This window comes from Lolium rigidum, chromosome 7 (genome assembly GCF_022539505.1).
Source record: "Lolium rigidum isolate FL_2022 chromosome 7, APGP_CSIRO_Lrig_0.1, whole genome shotgun sequence".
Taxonomy (NCBI): Eukaryota; Viridiplantae; Streptophyta; class Magnoliopsida; order Poales; family Poaceae; genus Lolium; species Lolium rigidum.
Genome location: NC_061514.1, coordinates 317,514,139 through 317,523,126, shown reverse-complemented (window position 1 = coordinate 317,523,126; position 8,988 = coordinate 317,514,139). Strand labels below are relative to the sequence as shown.

Genomic DNA, 8,988 nt, shown 5'->3' with positions numbered 1-8,988 from the left:
CATAAATGTTGATTGCAGCGAGCTCATATATTGCATTGGTTTCTGACATGTTTTTTTATTTAGGGTTTTCTCAAAGAAATATCGTGTTCCAAAACTCTCCTCATAGGTACTCTCTAAGGAACATTTATGCCAACTTTTATCCAGCTGGGTTTAGATCTCAAGAAGCACATGTTTGCAGTTAGCTATTCATACACAAGGGGTGGATTTGATAAACTGTGAGCATGTGTGCAATAGGCTAATACGGATCCCTACTGAAGCATGGGTGACATAGGCATCCCCAATGGGTCTGCCAAAGATGGTACCCGGGGTTTACTGAAGGCCCACAAGTCGAAGGATATGAAGTTCGGGAGCCCAGTTAGTATTAAGGAAAGTTAGAGATGTAGGAAATATAGAGACTTGTAATTCTACGGGTTGAACTCTGAGAGTCTCCCGGAATCTGTAATCTTGTGTAACACGGTACCCTCGGCTCCGCCTCCAATATAAGGGGGAGTCGAGGGACAAAGAGAGGATCGAATCTATAGTCAACATAACCCTAGTTTCTTAATCGTCGAGTACTTTTCGGATGAAACCCTCGAGATCTACTTGCCCTCTACTTCCAACTAAACCCTAGTCTACAATATGTAGGCATTGATAAGTTAATCCCTTGTCAATTGGCGCCGTCTGTGGGAATTAGAGGCGACAAGGAGCTGATCTCGATGGCACGTTCAAAATCGTCGACTCTGTCGGTAGCAAGAAACGCGATGGATAGAGGTAGTTGATTTTTTTCCTCACCCGCCCTCCCGTTTGGATGCATATGCGTATCTGGAGGAGCCCATGGAGATGACGTTCGGAAAGTTCCACTTCCGCGTCGAGAAGGAAGGATCGTATCGTCTCGAAGTTTCGATCTCGTCGGGATTATCAGCGGTCGATCCCGATTTTTCGGATTCAACGACATCAATTGAGTCAGGCGACGAGGAGATTTCGCTGCTACGCTTCACCAACACTATGGCAAGCGAAAAGCTCGCCAAGATCTTCGGTGGCATGTCCTTCGAGTCGTCTGCGGACTCTGATATAAGCAGCGACTCAGACAGCATCGATAGCTTCAACTTCATCGACAGATCTATTGCTGTTGGAAAGGTCTTCACCAATCTATATGATGGTGTCACCAATCATGAAAAAAATCAAAGTCCAAAATATCATCAGATCTATGCAATTGGAGAAGCAAGCCGAGCAGAGCCAGAGACATCAGAGGCTTTCGACGATGCGGGAAACCCATATGTCGATCCCGCTGATCTCGGGCGAGGTTTAGGCACTAAATATGTTGGGCCTACACCGCGTCTAAGGGTTCAGCTCCCACAAGAAGCGCGGGACAGAGCCGCAAGAGCCATGGATGGTACAGAACCAATGACCACAGCTGCTACGGCAGAAGAACTGCAAGCCTACCAATACAGACTCGCTCGTGTTGGCAGAGAATTAGAAAAGCAGACAGCTGCTCTGAATAGAAGAAGGGAGGCGGCTTCCGCATCAAGCAGGCGAAGAGCGGAGCTAAGTTGACAATCAGGAACATCGGGAGATAGTCACAGAGAAGCTCAAAACAGAGCAAGATCTCGGCTACAAAACATGCCCGAGGCTGACAGAGAGAACTTAGTTCAAAACCTCGACATGTCTTTTATGTCGATCGACACGAGGGGGAATATTATTCCCAAAACACTGATGCTGGATACATGGCGACGCAAGCTTTCATCCTTGCATCCAAGCCACCTCCTGGAGATCCAAGGGAAGCATTGTATAACATGGCTATGGTAGGAGCAGGTGTCATGGGAACGGCATTCGTAACTACACCTCCCGAAGGACCTGCAAGGCAAAATAGTCCGCGACCTACTGCAGTAGTTCAAGATCCCCCGAGAGCAAGTGCGGTAAGAGACGCAGCAACTCAGGCAAGGGTGGATAGAGCGCGACAGGACAGAAGGGAACATCGGCATTCATCAGAAGTTGATGAGGAAGATATGTGCGGACTCCCGTGCTTTACGAGACGAGTCCGAAAAACTCGAGTCCCGTCAGGGTTTAAGCTACCCTACAATTTCAAAAAAATTGATGGTCTACAAGATCCCGAGGATTGGCTAGTTGATTACCTCGAGACGGTGAAGCTAATAGGTGGAACCAGAGCAACAGCTATGCAAAGCATCCAAGTACACTTGAGTGGAGCAGCACGATCATGGATAAAGAAGTTGCCTCCGGGGTCCATCGACAGCTGGGATAGTTTCGAGGACGTTTTTGTGAAGAATTTCCGATCCACATGCAAAAAACCTGCATCACTAGAAGAATTGAGGACTTGCAGGCAGAAGTATGATGAATCAATGAGAAAATACATCCAGAGGTGGAATATCATTAAAAACTCGGCAGAGAACATATCTGACGAGAGAGCAATAGATGCGTTTGTGGCAGGAATTCGACGGAGAGATTTTGTCGAAGACTTGGGGAGAACCAATCCAAGGACAATATCAGCATTAATGGAATTAGCGAACAGGTGGGCAGATGGAGAAGATGTTGTTCACAACAAGCGACATAGGTCGCTAGAGGAGGACCGCAGTCGAAACTTTCAAAATAGACGACGATTCTCTCGACAGTTCTCGAGTTATGACGCTCCTGACCAAATATCGGCTGGTTTTCGAGGAAACACTGGAGGAAACAGCCGAGATGATTATCAAAGGAGCAGCGAGCAGCGAGGCGGTAATAGAGATGATTCACGTAACAATAGACAAGATAGTGGACCAAGGTTCCAGAGACCATATGTGTCTCCCGAGGATATGATGAACGGACCGTGTCAGATGCATTTCTATCTTGATAATAACGAGAAGAGGCAGTCAGGACATCTGCAGAAGGACTGTCGAAATTTTGAAGCAATGTTGAGATTTGCAGGGAAAGATAATGCTCAAGCAACGAATAGAAACCCCCAGGGGCCAAGGAGTGAGATCCACCTTCCACCTCCTCCCGCAATTACGGACGAAAATCGGCACTAGTTCAGAATAGCGGCAGCACCACACCCACCTCCATATATCGACCCCAACGCCAACGGCGCGGTCTCGATGATTCAGAAAGCTAGGCCATCCAACAGGGCTCAGAAAGTAATTTCGCGTCAAGTATTTATGGGAGAAAAGATGCCTCCACCAACAATTGAGTACCTGAATTGGTCAGAACAGGACATTGGCTTCACAATAGCGGATCACCCGCAGCAAGTTCCTCGACCAAGGCAATCAACACTTATTTTACCAGCGGTGATCGCAGGATTCGACGTTTCTCGAGTATTCATAGATGGAGGCAGCAGTTTAAACCTTATGTATGTGGATACACTAAGGAAGATGAACATATCCCTAGAAAACTTAAAACCAACTGACACACGTTTCCATGGTATCACACCAGACAAGCCAAGTTATCCGCTGGGAAAAATCAATCTCGACGTTCATTTTGGAACCCGAGAAAACTACAAGATAGAAAGGCTGGAGTTCGAAGTCGTGGATTTCCCGTCACAACATCACGCTTTGTTGGGGCGACCAGCATATGCCAGGTTTATGGCGGTACCACACTATACATATTTGCTATGGATGCTCCCTGGACCCAAGGGACCAATTACAGTAAAAGGAAGTTTTGCGCTAGCTGATAAATGCGACAAGGATTTCCATCGACTGTCAGAGACTTTCGGGATGCAGGCAGAATACATGGCGTCAAGGCTAACAACCGATTATGATGTGTTGCCAGATGCAGGGAGGCCACTCAGGGAACCAACCTTCGACACCACTAAGGATTCTAAGGAGGTCCAGATTCACCAAACAGATCCCAAGAAAACGACATCCATTGCAACAAACATGGATCTCGCATAGGAAAGCGCGCTCGTCGAGTTCCTCCGTGACACTACTGCAGAATTGGCTATCAGTGACAGGCTCAAATGGCCCGTTAGTGACATGCAAAGCGCCTGTCACTAATGACTAGTCACTGGTATGAGGTTACTAGTGACAGGCAAAAGAGATGCATGTCGAGATGCATGTCACTGGTCGCAATCAAAGGCCACGGCCCCCATAATCCTGGCTGCCATTGGTTTGAATTTCAATATTAAAGAATCAAATACATTTTCCACGAATAGCACACTAAAATGTTATAATCAATAAATTGCATTTTCCACAAATATTTCAGATAGCACAACGAGATTGATTAATGATACATTCAGGTCACCCAATACAACATAATATTTGCACTCCAAAGAACAATACCCCACTACGGTACATGTATCACGGTCATATGCAAATTTTTTTTTCGAGAGTACGCCAAAGGCGTACCATATCTTTATAGAAGGCAGATGTTTGAATACAAGAACGGCACCACTCGCTACAAGCAACGAGGGTAACCCCACACAACACCGGCTACAGACCAAACAACCACAACACAAAGCACCTGTCCTAAGCAAAGAACCAAGCCACGTCTCGACCGACGCCAGCACCTCCGTAGAAGAACAACTCCGGCAAGGCCTTCCTCATCAACGCACCATCCGAAGGAGATCAATGGCGGGACTTGGTCGGACCCAAGAAGACGTCCTCAAGAAAAGCCAGCAAAGGCGTGCATAGCGCCCTGGAAAACTGCCGCGGACCGTTGCGCCACCGGATTAGAGCCGCAAGGAACAACGCCGTCGCCACCGGCCCAACCCAAGCTAGGCAAGACTTTCGTCCGAGTCGTCGACCATCTCCGAAGCCCCAGAGCAAGGGCAGAGCGCCTTAGAGCCTCTCACCACTGCCGCCACAGCGCCTCAAAGATGAAGCCGCAAAAAAACTGCAAGCCACTTCGATACACCCCGCACGCCGAAGATCCGTTCAACCTCCATCTCCACCTCCAGACCGACCAGGCACCGCAGCCTCCATGCTCCCCTCCAGCCGGAGCCACACTGCCCGTGGTGAACCTCGCCCACTCCAGGCGCCCACCCACGTCCAGGTCGCCCCAGCCCAGCAGGCCCAGATCTGGCCCGCACTCCATCCTCCTCTCTCCGCCGCCGGGCGACGCAGACCTCGCCGGAGTTGAGGCGGCGGACCTCTGCTCGCCGAGGCTCTCCCCGGCCGAGCTTCTCCGCGCCGCCACCTCCCGCACCAGCCACGCCCATCGCCACCCGACGTCGCTCCTGCTCCGCTCCGCTGCAGACCTCGCCGGCCTCCGCCATGACCCGCGCCGCCACCCTCCCCGGACCTCCGCCGCGCGCCGCAGAGCCCGCGTAGCCCCCGCGCCGCCGACCGCACTTGCCCGCCGCGCCGCCCATGGCGTCCCGCCGCCGCACGAAGGGGACCCGCCGGGGCGCGCCCGCCATCTTCGATGGCCAGGCGTGGCCGCCACCGCCGGCCCTGGCGGCGGCAGCGGCCGGAGGAGAAGATCCCGGCGGCGCTCTAGGGTTTGGCGTTGTCGCCTCCGGAGCCGCCCGTGCGTGGCGGCCCGGGAGGGATATTGGTCATATGCAATTTAAACTCCAAAGAACAATACCCCACTACGGTACATGTATTACGGTCATATGCATAGCTGCCAGTTCCTTTCATTGTTCCACATTTCCATCATCTCGTTCAGGTGTAAATTCTTTCGTTACGTCTTCCTTGTATGGACCTTAATGGCGCTGATGACGTGCTTAACCTGATACAAACAAGGAAATGAGCATATAATTTTGAGCAATGGTACCATGTGGAAAAGAACGTGTTGGAGAATAAAGAGATTCTAAATATAAAAAAATCGAATAGTACTCAGTTTGGTCCAAAGAACGTGCAACAAATCTATTTCACAATAATTTATTGTATAACAGCATAAAGGAGAAACTTACAATGTCTAGGTTGCAGACCTTCTCATGCACCAGCTATTCAAGAACTAGAGCCAACTCCATTGCTGAAACCGCATAGAGGGTCGATTTAAAACAAAGGAGTATATGTGATGTCCTTAGCCTTCCAGATGTAAAAGCTAGGTTCGATGAAAAAAATTATAATGGAATGCCCTGGGTTCAAAGTACACAGCGACAATTTAATATTATTTGACCAAGTCTTCTATGCACGGATAATCTCTGTAAAAAAATTGATGCCAGAGAATCAACTTGATGTTCTTCAAATGCCACAAAGAAATGTTTCATGATCAAACAATTTGGTTGAACTGCATCAAGATTATGGTAGACCTGCGATGGTTCACTAATGGCTTATGGTAGTAGTAGTGTTTATCAGAACATCGAGAGCCCTGTCAAAATTTCACAGGAAAAGATGGTGCTGAATCAAAGTAAGCACCTTCCATATAAACAACATGTGAACCCACAACTTCATAGTGTGAGTGTGTGACGGATAATCACTAGATCAAAAAAGTGAGAATCATTTATTATTAGTACCTACAATCCTACAGAATCAGGTACCTTTGTAGATGGACCATGAACAAATGCCTACCTACCACCTGACCCAGGAACAAAAACGCCCAGGAAACTGGCCGAATGCAGCTCGATCTAGTGTATCTTGAATTCTTGATGCACGCTGATTAGCTGGAATATTAATTTATAGGACCCCTTTATTCATCAATTAACAGAATGAGGAAAATACATTTGGAACAGCATATAATATATACAGATAATCTAGACTCGGCTACTTATGCTTCTTTTTTTATTTGCTGGCCTTATTAGCATCCATAACTTAATGGATAAATAAATCTATAACATTGTCTTCCATGTTACTAACTTACCGGGGGTGCACAGAAATAAAGGCCTAATGTTACAAGTATGAGTGACACACACGAGTTGATATAACACACCTGGAGATTATGAGTATGTGTTGTTGCAACAAGATCAGATGGTGCCATAAATAGTTTTTTGCAGCTCAATCAATAGCGACGAAGGGCAACACCGAAGTTACTAATATAGGCAAGGTAGTCATCGATAATGATTTTCCAGTATCATCAGTATAACTGCAAGCAAAAAAATTACCTTTCTAATATCCACAGTAAGATGGTTTGCCGAAATTATACAAGACGGACACCAAAAGCTCACGTAATCCATCCAGAGCTAGAATTTTATTTTCCTTTCATAGAGTTGAAATTGATGTATAGCATTCATTTCTCTAAGAGATCTGTACCTGATTTGTGTTCCACCCAGGCTTACCAAGGTCTTTTAGGAGAATGCTAGTGATGACTTGCTGGAGGTGATCCTGCGAGGTGATCCTGTGTTCTGATTGTGAAATCATAAATTAGAAATGTCGTAGGAGAGCCTGCCAATTTGATACATGTACAAGGGAAGTGGAAGTCAAAGGATTGTAGCCGTTTCAGCCAATTCTTAGATATATATAGTATATCCATACTGCAGTAAGGTATCCACAAAGGTTTCTCCAGATTTCTTTCAGTTTCCCGAGTATACATGCCAAGAATATTTGAACTTGTGATAAATTTGTCCAATAAGGCTTCTCCTGTGGAATAATAAAAAAGGTTAACCTGAACTGTCATTCAAGGGTATGAAACTAATGAATACTGCAAATGCTATCAAATTATATCTGAACATCTAAGCACATATGATAATTAGGTCTATCACAACTATTCCAAATCTTATCAACCTCACAGAATCTGAGACGAGAGAATCCTACCTTCTCCATGTTCGCCTTGGTGTACTCTCATGGTATGTCCAGGTTATTTTCCCGGACATTATGTGCACGACTGCACGGAGGAACAAAACATACAAATCTGGTTCAACCATCAACAACAGCAATATGGATGCATGAAACGAAAATAGAAGCGGATCTGAGTAACCCGCCTAGGTAAGCACCGCGAGGAAAAGGACCTGGTTAGGTATTTCTAGGGAAATATTGGCGACCGGGGGTGGAGGCTTAAAGGTAGAATCATTGGAAAGGATTTGTAAAGAGGAGGACTGGAAGAGAGGCGCTAACTGAAGAAGGCAACGAGAGGCGGGACTGTGCAACGGAGACGAGGGCAACGATGCTGCTGGTGATGGAGAAGTAGTGGCGACCGCATGTCGTGTTGCTTCCGTCACAGCCTCCTACTGCGCCAACGCAGGGGCGACAGGGTTGGAGGAGCTGGCGGCGTTGGAGGGGCGACCGGCCCGGAGTTGGAGGGGCGATCGTTCAAGCGATGGAGCATTGGAGGGGCGGCGGCGTTGGACGAGCAGGGCAGCGGCGGTTGGGGATTTGGATGGCTTGACCTGATTTTGATTTTTTTTAACTCACCCGTCAAAACCGGTTTGCAAAGTAGAGTTCTTCAGGAACACGAACGAGAGCTCGAGTGTCTCCACGGAGCGAGCTCCCAAGGGAGAACACGCGATGGTGGCCGGCCCAGGAAAGAGTCTCGCGGTAGGCCTGGCCACACATGATGCTCGGTTTAAAATATCCGAATTCTTTCCAGCGGACGCGTGCCAAATCAAAGTTTTGGGCGGACGCACCACGCGACAGCTCCATGTGAGGTCCAGCTGTCACATAAATGGTAGGCTAGCTGATATTACGTTTTGTTTTTTAAAAAGCTGTAACTTTTAAATCGTGCAGCGAAATTACAATCCGTTTTCACTTCTAGAATCCCCACGACGAGAGCTTCGAAACTAGACCACATTTTCATATGTTTTGACGAATTTTTATAAACAGCAATTTTGATGCGCGACAGAGCAACTTTGTTGTGTAGCAAAACAACTTTCGTGTGCGGCAAAGCAACTTTTGTGTGCAACGAACATGTACATTTTTTGGTTCATGAAAGCACAATTTTGGTGCTCGACAACAATTTTGGTGTCCATTGGAGCAATTTCAATGTGTGACGAGTGGTGCCCGACGACATAACTTTGGTGCCAACATAGCAACTTTGGTGTCCAGGGACACAACTTTGGTGCCAACACAGGAACTATCATGCGCGACCGAGCAACTTTGGCGCCCGACCGAGCAATTTTAGTGTCCTGCAGAGCAACTTTGGTACTTGACAGAGCAAATTTGGTTTGTGACGGCCCAATTTTGGCGTCCATCGAAGCAACTTTGG

General features: G+C 47.5%; 1 long non-coding RNA gene across 1 annotated transcript; it reads right to left on the bottom strand.

The window, feature by feature from the left end:
• Positions 1 to 5,491: 5,491 nt before the first annotated feature.
• On the bottom strand, positions 5,492 to 6,921 carry LOC124669496. Its single transcript, XR_006992209.1, has 3 exons — positions 6,781 to 6,921; positions 5,822 to 5,883; positions 5,492 to 5,637 (listed from the first exon to the last, which is right to left on the bottom strand). It is a non-coding gene; the product is annotated as an uncharacterized LOC124669496 (long non-coding RNA).
• Between the last annotated feature and the right edge of the window lie 2,067 nt (positions 6,922 to 8,988).